The 18,627-nt window shown below is 35.4% G+C and overlaps 1 protein-coding gene across 1 annotated transcript in view; it reads right to left on the reverse strand.

The window, feature by feature from the left end:
* The window catches only part of Evi5 (ecotropic viral integration site 5), a 162,607-nt gene extending 145,802 nt beyond the window's left edge, over nt 1–16,805 (reverse strand). Inside the window, exon 1 of the mRNA XM_085941126.1 lies at nt 16,676–16,805. The gene's annotated coding sequence lies outside the window, so the exon portion shown is untranslated. The remainder of the gene's footprint in view (nt 1–16,675) is intronic.
* Nucleotides 16,806–18,627: the final 1,822 nt, after the last annotated feature.

Genomic DNA, 18,627 nt, shown 5'->3' on the forward strand with positions numbered 1-18,627 from the left:
CTCCACAAAATGATACATGCGACACATGCGACATGTATTTGGCTCAAAAGAAGGACTCTCAAATAGGAGATAATGAGAATGAAAACATTGAGCACATTCACTCTGCTCATCTCAATGATGCGCAATTAAGATATGAATTAAAAAGCACAGACTCTATAACAGCAAAAAGTATTGTTATAATGATGGATCTGCAAAAGTGTCACATGTGGAACAAGTTTCTACAAGAGGAAGCTGTGGACATTCAATTTCACTATATACGATACAACAGGCCCAGCCCAATGTATGATGTGGGATGAAACACGGGTAGATCGAGGTGGTGAGGAAATGGCTTTAGATTTATTGAGATGGGCAGAACAAGTAGTACCAACATCTGCCATTGATAATATCACAATATGGTCAGATAATTGTTATGGGCAAAACAAATTTTTATTTTAATATCATGTTTCTTCTGGATCATGCATAAATGGCCGCAGATAAAGAGAATCAACCATAAGTTTTTATTAAAAGGTCACACCCACATGGAGGCTGATACAGTTCATGGCCGTAATCGAACGAAAGAGAAAAAAAAATAACAATCTCTCCATAATGACACCATGGGATTGGCAGAATTCATAAGTGGCTGTTCTAATAAATTCCGTGTACATAATTTAGAATTTAGTGATTTTTTAAATTTTAAAATTCTCTTTGATGGTGCATACTCACCTTTCGTTAACAGGAAAGTGAATGATGATGAGGAAGCATTTTTACTATCTCAGTGCACTCATCTCCAAATTCGTCAGGAAAATATAGGAGATCTCCATTATAAAACTTCTTTAATGAAAAAGAATTATTTAAAACAATTTCGTTAAAAAGGTCTGGAAGATTTCCAGCTTCTTTGGGGCCACGTAGAAATAACTTAAAGTCTATTTACTCGGCAAAATACAACGATTTGATGGCAATTATACCATTTATACCTAGTGAGTGTCACAAATTATATAAGACGCTGCAAAAAGAAAACCAGACTCCAGATTTCACGGAAGATGATTGAATTTATTATCAATATTTTTATGTATCATATTTTTTTGTGTATAATAATTTTTTGTCTAATTTTTCATAGTCTGATACTTACTATCACTATAATCCTAATAAAATTTAAAAATTATTATTTTGTTATATTTTAATACTCGAAATTATTAATATTACGCAAATCGAATGGTTCTTTCACTTTCTTATAGGTAGGTATTTTGATTGCATTAAAAGTTTTTGAGAGAATTCTGCACCATGTAATTTGAATGTGTAAAACTTTTAGAGGTAAACAGCACTATGTACATTAAACATCATTTATTTTAAGAATCAAATGCATTTTCTTTTAATTTTTCCTTGGATATTGTAGAAAAACACCTCAAGTATGATTAAATCAAGGATCATAACAAGTAGTATAAGAAAATAGGTAGTATTCTAACAAAAACTTTACGAAAAAACTTTAAACAGCCATTGTCAAAAAGTGTCTTTTTTGACATAGTGTAGTTTACCTCCCATGTACAGACTTATATTAATAATTTAGGACAAATAAGCCAATTGTCAACGAATCATTTTTTTGCTATTTTGTAACAAACAAACAATACTGAAATGTCATTTTGATTTCCATAGTAACGCACGTATATATTAATAATTTAATTGGTAGGACCACCCCCTTAGAAACCAATAATAGTGCATTAGATTACGGATTTCTTCCGAAATAACTTTTCATAAAAACAGAATTAACTGAAAATGAATTCAATTCTACTTAAAGATGGCTGAAAGTATTAAAAGAATGCATTGGCATCGTGTTCTGATATATTCTGAAAGTTTCAAATGATTAGCTAGTCGGGAAGTTAGTTAAAAATCAATTGCAAGATTTGTACTGGACAAACAACCGCCGGACAAACAAGAATACGAGCTAAGAAAAACGTGGTAAATAATTAGTAGATACTATAGACTTACCATGGGGTTATTTGAATAGCTCCCCAGTATGCGTATACTAACGCCAATTCGTTGGCATTCTCTGTGGAACGAGATTTGTACGGCGGCGATGGGGGATGGAACCGAGGCATCTCCCGGTCAGCAAAAAATATACGCCATAGGTTTCTTAATTTGTACATAATATAGGTATCACATTTAATACATCTATGGGTAGGTATCACCGTGAAATAGAGCGTATTTAATTTAATTAAATATTTTAATACCGCGTAATCATCATTATGTTATTACATAATTTACAATCATTGCTTTATTTATTTGTATACTAATATATAATTAACTATTTCATTTGTTCAATGAATAATTCACAAGATTTAAGAATGTATCATTCTAATTATTGAACATACATAATTTTGAAAAAAACTTTCTGAGAGAATATATTATAATCAATAGAAAAAATCTTTTTTGAAAAAGCTAAGCTACCCCGACGGGGAATCGAACCCTGTATCTCCCAGGTTTACGCCCCATCCGTCGCATTTACCAATATGCTACGCAGTGACATACTAATTGCGACAAATTTTAACTATTGGCTTTTTTAATACCCACTCATCAGCGTTCTTCGAAATCAAGCTACTTTGGCAATCGGTTTTTGTTTCTTAAATCAAAGTAGATACCTATTACTTCAATCATAAAAATATCTCTATAGAATAGAGAGGGTTTTAGATGGATGAAATAAACAGTCAGATAAGTAGTACCAGGTACTAACTTACTTATACTTTGATAAAAATACTAAATTATTTATTATTATTTAAGCATTTGGTTTACATTGATAGCGTTAATACATTATGTTAAAAAATCCTGAAAAAGTTGTCACTCTCCCGTATAAATAGACGATAAATGCCTATAGATCAACCATGAAATTAAATCCTGAGACAAGAAACTAAAATTTGGTAGGTAAGTATGTACCAGTGGCGAAGGGTGGAGATAGGGTGTTAATATGGCACACTAAACTTTGTAAGTAAAACGTACTTGTTTTCAATGAACTAAGAGGCAATCCATGGACCGAAACCGTATGCGGTTTAGATCCATGTGCTATACTTAACTTATGATTTTTGTTCATGAAAATATTATATTTTCACTACATTTGTAAGTGGGAGTGTATGGTATAAACGGATACGATCAGATTCTTATAATATACTTGTGAAAATATATTTCCATGAACAGAAAAGATATGCTTAGTATGGCACACGGTTCAAAACCGCATACGGTTTCAGTCCATGGATGGCCTATAAGACTACGATGTGTATGTGTAGATAGTGTTTGTTAGTTATTTTTATATTCAATTAAACTATGGCTAATCCAAGCCACATTACAGAAGAAATCAACAAGAGAATAATGTCTGCGAATAAATGCTACTTTGGCCTGTTAAGACATTTTAAGTCCCGCATACTGTCTCGCCGAACTAAAAGCACTCTTTACAAGACACTTGTTAGCCAGTGCTCACCTACGCATCGGAAACCTGGATATTAACTCTGTGAAATGAACGAGCTTTGAACATCTTTGAAAGAAAAATTCTCCGCCGTATATATGGACCGATCAATGACGGCACTAATAATTGGAGGAGAAGATATAATGCTGAGCTCTCCGGGCTGTACGAAGATTGCAGCGCAGTTCAATCAATCAAGATTGGGAGACTGCGAAGACTAGGTCACGTGCACCGTATGAATGACAATGAAAGTGATAGGGCGTAGAAGAAGAGGCAGGCCAAAGATTCGCTGGTTGGATGGAGCTGCCAGTGACTGCCGTATTCTGGGGGTACCGAATTGAAAAGCGGCCACACTGGATAGGGACAGGTGGAGGGAGCTGTTGGAGGAGGCCAGGACCCACACCGGGTTGTCGCGCCCCTGATGATGATGAATCCAAGCCATAGTAGATAATTGCCAAAAAATATTTTTTTCAATTATTATAGGTAAGTAGGTACTTGGTGTTTTTTTCTCTCTCCAATATAAAACATTCGCGTGTCATAGGTTCGCCATCACTACAGTATACTGTGATGCGACCAACTGCATACGTACAAATTTCCGGATATACAGAAATACCTATTTTGTATTGATAACGTTTAATTATAAATACTTACTAAGTAAGATTAACAAGCATTTGATAAACAACTGTCCCAACAATGAATCGAATGGTTAATTATTGTTTGATCAATGATAACTGAAATAAATTACACGAATATTGATATCGGCCTAGTTACAAGTCATCCACAACACTGACGATGCAGTGCTTAATAAATATTCCATAATAATTGGAAATTTCTTTCACCGCTATTTAATTCAGTGGGCCAATGATTAGATGCCAGTACAAAGATGCGTGCAGTGTGAAATAAAATATATACAATAAGAGGAAGAAGAAAGCCATCGTCGGCGGAATGCGATGAAAGATGGTGATGCTGATGGGACACGCTCTGATTGGGGATGGACAATAAATTATATAATGTATAACGAGTGTAGGGAATAATAATATATATTAATTCCAAAGCATTGACACACTAATGGTTGCATTATGTGAAGAATAAAAAGGCTTTAGTAGGTACACTAACCCGGTAACTAGGTCGTTGAAATCAGTTTCTGGTCATACAAACTAATGCTTTCGTAAAACAGATAAATACAAAAGAATATGATTGAAAAATAAACTCTTTCTTCATTATTAATTAATTACGGTCATTATCAAAAAAAAATCATGTCCTTACAGCGTCATTGTCATGTTTTGCTAACGTGTTTGCATAAAGCAACAAAGTAATTAATTGAACTGGCGACTTAAATTTGGTGACGAATAAGTTATTTCGGAAGAAATCCGTAAAAAGTAAAACACTCTTATTGGCTGCTAGGGGTCTGGGGTCCTAGCAACTAAATTATTAATATATACGTGCGTTACTAAGGAAATCAATATGAAATGTCAAAATGACATTTCAGTATTCTATGTTTATTCAGTATTTCTATCAAGTACAACATTTTTTGATCGTTTAAGCTAGTCAAGTCAAGTTTATATGATTCAACAGAAATGTTAAAAACGTTGTAAGTTGTAAGTATATAAAAAGTTATTTTTATCTTGTAATTATTTATTTCAAATCACTCTCTTGTAATTGTCCAATTGTAAAATAAATAGCAATCACGTTTATATTAAAATATCTCACCAGAATATGAAACTAAATACGTTATAATTGTTCAGACGTTTGCAAAAGATACAGTTCCTCCAGTTTTGGACTCCTTAATTAGATATTATGTACTTCCATATCACAAATAAAAATCCTTGAAATTAAACCAATTAATTAAGCCAATTACTACATAAGAAATTTCAAGTTTGCCGCCCTACCCTTTTAGGAATACAAAATATTATAGAATGTGCCCAATGGTCGTGTAATGCGGTTGCGTGGTATGTAAATAGCTTACGAAGGTAGTAAATTGTTATCGCAATGATAACAAATTATATAAAAATGTTAAAAAAAAAAAACGTTACTAGGTAAGCCAATAATCGCTGTTTACCATTATAGCTCTTTGGCATAATAAACTCAGGCAATACCGTTTTATGACTTAAACACCTTTGACAAGTAAAATTATTATAGAAGCCATGCTTTAGTATACATCCACATATTTATTATCGTAAATGTAGATATTCTCTTCTCTTCCACCCTGTCACGTCCCAACATTGGGGCATAGGGCAAGCACATGTTGGCGCCACTTCCCTCGGTCCATCGCCAACTCCTGCGCCTCCCGCCATGTCAGACCTGCAGCACGTAGGTCGCTTTTGTAGCATCGCTGCAGGGTGAGGGAGGGCCGGACGCGGCGACGGAATCCTTGAGGCTGTGCCACAAGGGTACGAAGTGCCGCACTCTTTGGCGGCATCCGGAATACGTGTCCCAACCACGTAAATCGTCTCTTCGTGATAACTTCAATCACCGAAGGCTGTTGTGTCTGCTCACGAACTCGGGTGTTTGTAACGCGGTCGTGCCAATGTACCCCTAAGATTCGGCGGAGACATCGATTCTCAAAGCTCAAAAGCCGAGACTCTTGAAGCTTAGTAAGATGCCATGTCTCACAGCCATACATGAGCATAGGTAGCACGCACGCGTTAGCGACATTTGGTCCTCACAGAATACAGCCTTGACCTCCATGCGACTCCAAGTTGGTTGAACGCAGAGCCCGCCACACCCATGCGGATTCCAAGCTCACTAGAAATACCACCATCATCGGCAACCGTGGCACCCAAGTAGAAGTAAAATGTAGATATTATCAAGGGTAAATTCAATTAAAATTAAATTCGATGAAATGTATGCACTTTTCCAGGGGAATCGGTTTAAATGACCCAGATTTCGACTTGCTGACCTGTTAGTTAATATTTAATTACCACATTTAAATATCACGCTAATTATGTCTAATGGCCAACTTACGCAAACGCGCCTGTCGCGGTGTTAGCACTAAATAAGTTAAAAGCACTACGTACTTATATCTATCTGTCAAGTGCCAAATTGCCCAATTGACAAAACCCGTCAATACTGGAACCACGTGACGTACCGGTAGTCCCAGAAGTACACGACCTGACGTATAGATAGCGGTTGTTGTTTGAAAATAATGACCATGATAAAAAGTACCAATCTTATAAAGCCTATGTTTGAAGTTTGACGACGCTACGTTGTTCCAGTGTTGCCATATCTACTGAAATTTCAGTAGATCTACTGATATTTTTTGCCAATATACTGAATTTTTGATTTTTTTCGAAATTCAAGAAATCTACTGATATTTGTGTTTCTCCATAATTGTAAGTTTACTGATGATTGTTTTAATAATAAACTTGAAATGATTTACGCACGATCTTTTTAATGTGTTACACTTCTAATTGACGAAGCATTGTAACTCTACCCAAGAGCGCCAGTTTACCCATTAATATCATCATTGTTTACAATAAATTAATATTATTAGTTATTTTTATCCTTATTAGTCTTAAATTATATCTAATATACTACATTTTCCAAAATCTACTGATATTTTATGAAATCTACTGATTTTTTTGTCAAAATCTACTGAAATTTTAAATTTTGACTTGGCAACACTGCGTTGTTCAGTAATTATTTGTCAGTCATCAACAGTGAACGCTCTCAGTGAATTTGTAAACATGGAAAAAATTGGTGATAGTTATGTGATACAATACTTTCATTTGAAAGGCTTCAGGCCAACCAATGTCAAAGCGGCGCTAGATTCTACTCTGGGGGTGTCTGCTCCTTTGTTTACAACAGTAACATATTGGGTGGTTGAGTTTAAACGAGGCTGTACGAGCTGCCAAGACGAACATCGCAGTGGTCGACCAAATGAGGTGACCACGCCAGAAATGGTGACGAAAATCCACAAAATGGTATTGGATGAACGTCGACTGAAATTGAGCGAGCTAGTAGACATGGTAGGCATTTCAAAAAGTGCTGTACATCACATATTGACTGAAAAATTGGACATAAGAAAGCTGTGCGCAAGGTGGGTGCCGCGATTACTCACAATGGAACAAAAACAGCATCGTTAGGATGTTTCAATCGAGTGTTTGGCGAAGTTTCACAGCAATAAAGCAGAGTTTTTGCGTCTATTCATAACCATGGATGAAACATGGATCCATCACTTCACATCTGAGACGAAAGGACAGTCAAAACAATCGACTGAAAGGGGAGAATCGACTACAAAGAAGGCGAAGACAGTTCCATCTGCAGGTAAGGTCATGGCGTCAGTTTTTTTGTGATGCGAGTGGGATAATTTTCATTGATTATCTTCAGAACAGAAAATCAATCAACGGCGTGTATTATGCAAACTTATTACAGCGTTGGAGTGATGAAATCAAGAAAAAACAACCGTATTTGGCGAAAAAGAAAGTTTCGTTTCATCAGGACAATACGTCAGTTCACACATCCGTTATCGCGATGGTCAAAAACAATAAGTTCGAATTGCTCCCTCACGCACCCTATTCGCCAGATTTAGCCCCCTCGGATTATTTTCTGTTTCCAAACTTGAAAAAATGGCTCTGTGGTAAAAGATTTGCCAACAATGAAGAGGTGGAGTCTGCGGTTGATGGCTATTTTGAGGAGCTCGACGATTGTCACTATAAACAGGGTATCGAAGCTATTGAACATCGCTGGAAAAAGTGTATCGACCTAAAAGGAGACTACGTAGAGAAATTTTAAAAAAATCCCATTTTTTTGTGTTTTCTTTGTTAGGTCGGGTACTTCTATTAGTACATATTATAATGTACCAAATACGGCTTTATTCTGAATTTTAACAACAATACTCTTTTATGGCATTAATATAGTATTTTATGTGGCCATTAAATGTTAATTTCTAAGATGATAAAAGACAAGGTATCATAATGACACACATATACGGGTTTCCCAAAATGTATCTAGGCTAAGCTCGCAAAGATATCCCAAATTGTTAATTTTCGACCTTCGCACAGGTATAATCTCTATATGATGTTGTTTCACCCATTTCGAACGCTTTCCAATGGGTGACGGTCGCTATGAGCCAAATAAACTAAGAAGTTTTATAATAATATTCTACAATGATAATATAGTGCGGCTGCTGTAAGCAGTCCGGCCGTCAACAATAGTATATTGGCCGCGTTTACCACTCCACAGCAAATCATAATATATTATTATCAAGTGCTGTAACATCGCGAAGAGTGGGTCGTTGACCGCACGGAAACCGCGCAACGGCGATTTTCAATGCTATGCCTCCTAAGCAGGAGCGGACTAAGCAATATCCCCTCTAAATTTATGTTGCATGTGTGCACAAAAAATGCAGAGCAAAACATTCTAATGCAACAATTTAATCACTGACTGACTGAAAAAAAAACATTAAACATGCGCAGATGAGAGTTTGATTATTGTTACGGTTTCTATTTCCGTTATCAATTACATCAAAGCCTGTGCCTAGGTCCCAGGACCTTATAATGATTTGTAAACGTACACCGTTAATTAATTAATAATATATTATAATTATTATATTATAGTCTATTACTATAGGTATAATATACTCACTATATAGTGATTTTACAAAATTTAGTGTGAAGATCTGTCATGTAATTGAACTACGGGACAATATTGGCGTTAGAGCGAATGTTTGTAACAGTTTAATACAACTTTTATTTTATACAGTTTTTAGACAATGATCATTTGTTTATGGACAGATGAATCGTGGTCTGGACTAAGCATAATATACGAACAATCTGAACCATAAAGTGTCCCCGTAAACGAGTCTCTAATAATATATATCTGAATCGGCTCTTACAATTTTTTTTTCACAAACCTTCCACCACCCTGTCACGCCACAGCGTAGGGGCATAGGGACAGCACAAGTTCGCGCCACTTCCTTCGGTCCATCGTCAACTCTCGCGCCTACCGCCATGCTAAACCTGCAGCGCGTAGGTCGCTTTTATAGCACCGCTGCAGGGCGAGGAAGGGCCGGCCACCTCTAGGAAACATGTATTTAATATTGGCACCCCTTATCCCACTTGAAGATGAAAGTATTTTTTTATTTCTTGAAAGACGGATTGAATCATATACAATAAGCAAGTATGTAAGTACTGCTGGTGAACAAATTGAACTAAAAAGTCAATACATAAATTGCAATAACGGTGATTATTGCAAATTTACGATTATATGTTTGACCCAATCTGTTCACGTGTCCACGTTAATACCAACTGGATTGTTGTACGTGAGGAATTGCCTTGGTATAATATTGAATAGGTATGTGATGTAAAAAACTAATTCAAATTCTTAACATTGATAAATTGAGCAATTAGCATCCCAACTATATCTAAAGAAACCTTTAGATATCTACTGTACGAAAACATTTTCTTGGCTACGTGTTAAAACTGTGTACTAACATGCTCCGCCCATCTTTAACCGCAATTCCATTATAAGCTCCTCCCATTTAGAAAACAACAGCGCCTGGAAACGTAGCCAAGAAGATGTTTTCGTACAGTAGTATGCAGTGTTACTTCAAGACACACAGTTGTAAATTAGAGCACCAATACAACGTTCTGACTAGTGTTGCCAACCGTACTATAATTATAGTATTTTTACTATAATTTTCGTCCGCTTACTATGTACGGTATAAAACAGGTACCTATAGTACGCCCAAAATACTATAATTTTGAATATCGAAAAAATATGTAAAAAGTACTAAAATCTCGATATTTCCGTTCGATAAATTGGTGAAAAGTGCTATAATTTCGCAATATAGGTACCTAAGAAGATTTGAAGAACTTGGAAAAAATCGAAAAACGTAAAAAAATCTCTTGACTTTTGTTTACAATTAAATTTCTTGAATTCTTCGGTTAGCATTTTCGGTGGCAAGAGGTACCTTAATAAAAAGGGGTCTCGTAGTTTTTCAAATTATCCGTTATTTTTTTCTGAGAAACAAAAAAAAATTTCAACAGATGATAACGCGTACTATATTTTTTTCACCAAATACTATAATTTTGTAGGCTCTGTACTATAATTCCACTTTGAAAAGATGGCAACACTGGTTCTGACCTATCCCTAATCAGACAGTGCGAGGCGTTCGTGAGCTGCACATAAGTAACATGATAGTTTGTGAATTCTTAATGTTTTTAATTAATATGTAAATTCGACCCTGCTTGTCGACCTAAAACACTTGTTCATTTCATTGTATCAAAATCACACTAGCGCAGCGTTTCTCAACACAATGCTTATATGGGAAAATGCTGAATTATATTATTTGGTAATGGTTTATAAATAAAAATCATAATGTTAATTTAAAATGAAAACAATATTAGTGATATACTAACACAATTATCGTCGGTACTCGGTATATATGTATAATCAGCCAAAAGTGCCCTGTCACTAAAACGGGATACTTATTAAAATGTAGGTAATAATAGTTCATATTCAGCCATATTCATTGTATTTATATGCCTACATTTTTTGAAATTATACTTCTTTTGGCGCGTTTGGGAAATCATTGGGAAAAAACGCACTCGATTGGATTCGAACCGCCGATTTTGTTCGGTTCTCAGCCCAACGCACTACCTTTACGCCACAGTATGATACTGCAATCGTGACGATTATACAGTATAATATTATGGTTTAGAATTGTTCCGTTGCCTAGTCAGCGAATTTATTATTGTCGGCCATTTGCTATTCCTTACGTAAACAAACGATTAAACGTCAGTGACAGTTGGTACTTTAAAAATAAAAACAACGAGAAACCATTATATAATTTAGTAATATATGTTGTTAAAGTGTACAGAAATAAACCAGCGGCGTTCTGATAAGCGGTCCCTTTTCTTGAGTGTATAATTTAACAAGACAATTAAGAGCTAGTCAAAGAATCTAGTTTATCACAAGTTTTGTTTTTGTTTTGTTACGCCAAAGAAGTATAACTTCTAACGCGCGTACATAAGTACACACACCGATTTTTTTTTGTAGCGTGCGTCAAAATTTACTGTATTGGTATATAGCCCATCGGAATTCTATTTATTTATTTTTTTGCCTTAATGTTTATAAAAAAAATAAGATGAAAGCTGTGCCAACGCCCAGCTGTATTTTAATTCTTCTTCTTGTTGTGCCATCCCCTAGCGGAGGTCGGCCACCATCAAGGCGATCTTGGATTTGTCGTCTGCTACCCGGAACAGTTCAGTGCAGCTGCATTCGTACCAATCACGGAGGTTATTAATCCACGAAATGCGGCGTCGTCCTCTGCTACGATTACCATTGATCTTTCCGTGAATGATAAGTTGGGGAATGCTGTACTGTTGTCCTCTCATGTGGCCGAGGTACTGTAGTTTTCTGGTTTTGATACTACGTAGAACTTCTCGGTCCTTCCCCAATCGATTGAGAACTTCAATATTGTCACCCGATCACTCCAAAGAATTTTGAGGATGCGTCTATACAGCCACAGTATTTTAATAATAAAATAATTTTACGTATGTCGAAGAATGAGTATGATCAGCGCCATCTTTAGATTAATAAAGCATGAGCATAACTTTTTGCACAAGTAACGAGTGGTCCACTGTTCAGCTGTCAAAATCAGATCCCAGATTGCTTGACGTATTAATTCGCCCTTTCTCGTTTCAAATTGAATTAGATAAAATTCTCAAATCAAACATATTAACTATTAGTGTTATTTATAAATAATATTATACATTCCTGTTATACATTTACTGTTAAAGTCAGACTAGTCCTTCACACAAAACCGGTGATAATATCGATTTCCAAAAAATATGTAGCATTGATCTATGCATTACATTTGTAGAAGGTGTTTTAATGCTAGTGCATTATTTATCATGCAACTCATATATTCAAATCAAACCATTCCGTGTGAACACGACAGACGCGTCAGTATGAGCACGTTATAAAACAATGACAGGTCATCCATAGACAACAACGGAAGGGGCGGAAAAAGTAGGACCAGTCGTTGTGAATGTATCGGCTTACTACTTCAGTCGGCAATGGTATGATTGAATTCATGGCCCCTACATCCTGAAGCGGGCCCCGAGGCTAGGGTCTTTGGCGGGCCACCCTACCTATTGCTTAAGATAAAGGCAGTGTGACGGTCTACAGTAGGTGTACCAAATGGTGTAAGCGATAGAATTAATGTGTATATTTAGTGTTTTTTGTATATTTTAATACATCGATTTGAATTATGGAGTTGTCGAGTATCGATCGATACACAATTAAAAATGAAATCGTATAACCATATAATTTTAAATAATAACAATATCGAAGAACAATACTAAACTATTTTTACTACTAAAGAGAATTTGTGTTGTGTATTTCTATCACTTATCTGGTCGACTCGCCACACCAGGCCCTTCCTAAGCCCGGGCCTTCAGGCTAGAGCCCTGCCAGCCACCCCTTTGTGGGGGCCATGATTGAATTTGTCCTCGAGAAAAAATGTTGCTGAACACTGTCATTATTACACCCAGTAGATAAAAGTAAGTAGGTACCTATCAAACGTATTGAGAAAGAAATCATGTTAGGTTTAAAGAATTATCTGGTATGTATGGACATGTCGGTGTGAATAAATCAACCCACATACTTAGGTTTAATTTGGCAACGTTTGTGAAGTGACATTTTCAATTCGATTAGTGATTAAACGCTAGCGTACTACTTTAAGTAGGTACCTACGTTAAACACACACGTCGCATTGCATAGGTACTATTTTTAAATGAAAATGAGGCGGACAGATAGCTCGAAGGAGGAATAATCGCCGAAAAATCAGTCATCCGAAGGGTAGATCTGTGAGTCTATTCTATACTTATCGACCGCTAAAGTGATAAATATTATCAAACTTAGGGTAGGTTTGTATCAAAGTATTAGCACGTATTGTAACAATTACAATAAGATGTTTTTAATTGTTGCAATAAATACTATATTTTAACAGCAGCAAGAGAAGCGATCGGGCACATATATGCTAAGAGCGTTTTAGTGTCTATGATCAAATCTATACCATTCCGACATGTTATACATACATATTGTATGACAGCTATGACATCCTATTTACACTCTGTGACACCCTGTGACACAGGACGCCAACATAAGAAACGGGGTTTTCGACATATATATGACCTATCGTCATAGAGTGTATTTGAAGCATAAAGCATTTATTGCAACAATTACAAACATTCTATTGTAATTGTTACAATACCAGGGCTCGAAATGGACCGGAGCGCCGTTCCTGTTCGTGAAATCGGTAAAATTATCGCTCCGTCTCGTGGAAAAAATTATTTGACCGTCTGAGCTAGATAGGCCATATAATAGAAAATCTGACACATTTATTTTTATGAAATACACATAAAATTTGATAACTATGATAACTATATATTGTTCATCAGAAAACTGTCGAGCGCTCCGGTTCGTAAACTTTTCCATTTCGAGCGTGCTAATACTTTGATATTTCAATACGTGCTAATACTTTGATACAAAGCTACCTTAAGTTTGATAACATTTATCACGTTATCACTTTAACGGTCGCTATATAGAATAGACTCACTGGAGGCCTCTGGTTAGACGATAATAAATTAATAGTCACGTAGAGACGGAATGAGGGACAGAGAAAAATGAAATCAGATTGGAGAGACGTTTATCCAGCAGTGAATTGATTCAGGGAGATAATAGTATTTCTAAATATTCGTAGTGTGCATAAGTAACAGAACAAACACAGTTTGTTCTGTTTTTCTCTATATTTATGTAATTTTGAAGTTACGGTGATACATCAGTGAAACGGCAAATAATTTTCAACTATAGGCGCGACGAAATTTTGGACTCGCTGGTATTCGGAGAGAGAACGTCGAGCTGGGAACACGTCAATTTATTTCGTGATGGCGACGGGCGTATTAATTCTTAAATCGTGTAAAGATATAAAAAATGTTACCCATTTACTTTAAAAAGAAAACATGTCAATGAATAAATTATTATTGTTACTAATAGAACAATAAACAGAACATAAAATGGACGTATGTTGGATTTATATGACAAATTATATTTCGTTTGGCATGCGTCATTTGCACCCGCGACCCGCAATCCAATCCGCGCATCGCCTAGCCACGATCTTTTTAGACCGTGCCTCAACTGAGGTACAACCTTAATTATTGATGACATAATATATTTATAGTATCATTCTGGCGCGGGCATAGAAAATTGGTTGGGGGGGTCAATTTTGAAAAAAAATATCTATACTTAATACTTTTTATTGATTTTAAAAGCTGCGGGAAGCAGGTGTAACTGACATCCACATTTACTCCGAGTACTACGTATAGTTTCTCGTCGATTCAACCGCGGAATATCGCATTTTTCCACGTATATTCTCCATACCCAGACACCCCAAACTAGTCTAACGATAAACACCTGGCCTGCAGGTATACCTAAGGGGTTCACACGCGAGTTATCATGAGCTGTCGTACCCACAAGTGGTTATCCAAAGCAAGTAGCTGGACAGTCATAATTATTAGGATCTTTAGTGTCCGTTTGTATCGTCCGCGCTATGTTGTCTTTTAGACAAGCCGTATTGGAACATTCGAGCAAACATTAGATGCTTCAAATAGTCGCACTAATTTATGAATGCCACGAGTCTACAGTGGCCACAGGCCTTGCGAGTCGTAGAATGCCGAGTGAGTAGGGCCGACCCGTTGAGAAGTTTGTTCCACAACCAAATCATCCCTGCGATTGAGGATCATGCTCAAGCGTGAGGCCCTGGCGAAGACTAAGAATAAGTAATATTCCATTAATTTATTAAAATACGAATAATGTCCGGACTGGACCCCCCCCCCCTTGTATACAAGTACTGATTTATAATTAAGTAGGAATAATATTACTTATATAATATATTATATTCCAATAAAGTACCTATTGAGTTAGCAAATTAGATATGGTAATATATTTCGTATCAACTACTTACTAAATCTAATTTTTGTCAACATGACAATCAGTGATGTCGAATTCAACAAAAAATGTCATTGTACGTAATACCTATTGTAACGCTTTTAAATCTAAAAAAAAAACCATTAACGACACAGAAATATTTAATGAAAGAATCGTCAACGATAAAAAATACCTGGTAGGTTATTTAAAGACAATTATTATGTACCTGCTGAATACAATATTATTTTAAAAATCAAAACAATCTCATTCTTATTTCATATAATTTTAGATTATGTTGATAGTAACTACGATTAAGCAGGCCGAATTTAACCAGAAAGGATGCCTGGGCTAATTATAAGTAGGTAATACAAAACAGATTATTTAACATACTATAAATATTTTAGTTCGAAAAACAAATTGACATTTGAGTACTTAGGTACCTTTGACCGCTGACTAGACAATTACTTTTTAATTACCACATTTAAATAACATGCTAATTATATCGAATGGCCACCTAATCGTTATGCGCTGGGCGCGTCTGTAGCGTACAATGTATTAACGATGTTGATCCATGGTATTTTTCGTGTCAGTTTGAAAGAATACTTTTCGACGAAACAATGAATTAATTCTTTAGGCCCTGTGATATATAAAAGTATAGTCCCTTTATACCTATGACCACTTTAGGAGTATGTGTAACAAATACATTGTTAGATTGTAATTATTATTATTAGCCAGGCATATGTAATGTAATTGCCTTTATTTATATGTAAATTTAAGAAGTAGGTGGATACATAATATTATAATAAATTATTATCTCGATTAATTCATGGTATTAATTACTCTTTGTAACTTTCTAATCATAATTACTACCTACATAATATTCCGTTGATTTATAAATTAGACAATAAGCTTTTATAAATATGTTGTAGAGTAAATATATTAAAGTATCGCCCAAACGCTTAGTCAATTATCTTAAATTTAATAATTGTGTCACTCATGATTGTCAGTCACCACGAACAAAACCGATGTACAAAAAAAAACAAAATTTCGACATTTGTTATTTTGACTAACTGCTGATTAAGATTGTTTCTATAGTTTGGTAATAACACAGTTATGTTAAATATTTCATTTCCACACATTTAAGATCAATTAAATTCGTAATATAAAACCGTGACAAAATAATAACACAAAATAATACAGTGAATCTGTCAGTGGATTTGCTCTAAACTGCAACGTGGTATAGTTGTTCTTTTACACAGTAAAGACGTGATATTGGCATACAATGATTATGAATGAAAGTAGTTATAATCTGCTTACCCAAATGTATGGTATGTATCCTAAATTAACTCAATATTTCACTAGAACTTAATATTTTGAACTCACTAATATTCACAGCTTCACCGACTACGAAACTCACGTCAAGACGGTCCACATAACTAACCGAACTGTCAGCATAGGCCATAGATAATATACGTAACTGTCAGTTTGGGGTGACCAGTGTTGAGGCAAAGCAAAATTGGAAAATTTTAAGTATCCCTAATGTCGGGAAAAATTATAATTACAGATAAATAAATTTAATAGTAATGCGATTTCTAGGGCCAAAATTTAACAAGACTGCAATGGAAAATAGAACGGCCCAGTGACGTCCCAAGACAAAATGCCGCCCTTTTTTTATCATCCTTTCATGACACCAATATCTAAGAAATTCTGTTGTATGGATACATTACTAACAAGACTTATATGCCATCTCTAATTCAATAGACAAATATAGAGTTCACGATTTCAAATAGGTGTACATTTTAAAATACATGTAACAACTTCCAAAACTCGCGAGTGACCGGGAAAAATATTTAGAAATTTTTTAAATTGGGTAAGTATGTACCTACCTATAATTCAAATGTAATTCACAAATCTGTGCATGTCATTGTTGATCACCAAGGAGAACGGAAGTAAACTAGACATCGCGAACCCTCGATTTGCCGCCCTTCGGGTAACTGCCGTCCCCAAGCAACGCTCAATCTGCCTACCCCCACGGGACGCCACTGGAACGGCCACATGCACCCAAACACCAAAAAATGTGATAAAGGGTGACGGTGTGCCAAGGGATTTTTTTAAAACAGAATTTAAGCTTTTTATTTCAATAATTCTATCTCGCCTTTTACCAACAATGAAAAATCAGCACACAATCCAAATTGAAACCTTTTTTTAGTTGTTTTTATAACCACGACGTTCTACGTGTTAATGGTTTAGGTTTTACATGGTTCTACAATAATTCTTTCATATGCCATCGGTGCCCTGGGACTTATCAGTAAGACAAGTTATGTACCTACAAATCTCTTGAAGAAGAAACTTGAATGGTTGAATTTCAGATCGGTGAACTGCATCGCAAGGCATTGAAGGATTCTTGGCTATAGCAACTAAAAAGTACATAGCAATCTGGATCATCCAGGGTGGAGAATGTTTTTGAAGGAGGCCAATACCCACCAAGGATTGTTGTATTATCAATCCTATTTATGGTAGTAATGCATTAAAGGTACCGATCGATGATCAAGTTTTGCTAGAAAGATACAGGAAAAGGCCTAGCCATATTATTTCCCAAGAAAATGACATCTGAGAACCTGTCCCCGTGAACAAAATGTTGTTTTTTCAGTTCAGTGTATGACAGAATTCTTTTTTTATTTTATTAATTAACTAGCGAGTATTCGGAATGCGTTGCAATGCCATTCAAAGAAAGAAAGTGTATGTGTTTTAATTCTGTTTATTGAAGTGTTTTTGGATATACAATATTTTTTGTTTTTCCATCTGGTGGGTACCTACACGAATAAATCAGACGGTTTTACAACGCGTGAGTAGGCCACATACAGCTGTCCATGTGAGAACATGGATTTTCCTAATTTGGTATAGGTTTTTATAATTTAGAAACCTCCGCGGGTGTGCACACAACAATTCACCAAAGTTTCATCGCAATCGGATTAATGGTATAGGAGCGCATACGGGACAGACAAACAAACATTAATTTATATATATATAGATTAGTGTTTTCATATTTTAAATTGTTTTTTTAATCCTTCGTCGCGCCTAACGAATAAAAATATATTCTATCTCTAAAATAATCTATGGTTTAATGGAATAAATTTTGTTATTTAATAGATAAACAAATATTTTTTGACTATTATGTACTTACTATGGTTTGGATTAGGAAGGTTTTAATTGATTTTTAAAAAACTAACAAATAACATTGCAGTCTTAATTCAATGAAAACAATAATT

The sequence above is a fragment of the Rhyacophila brunnea genome, unplaced genomic scaffold, assembly GCF_057557595.1.
Source record: "Rhyacophila brunnea isolate RB1 unplaced genomic scaffold, BYU_Rbru_1.0 scaffold_1, whole genome shotgun sequence".
Classification (NCBI taxonomy): domain Eukaryota; kingdom Metazoa; phylum Arthropoda; class Insecta; order Trichoptera; family Rhyacophilidae; genus Rhyacophila; species Rhyacophila brunnea.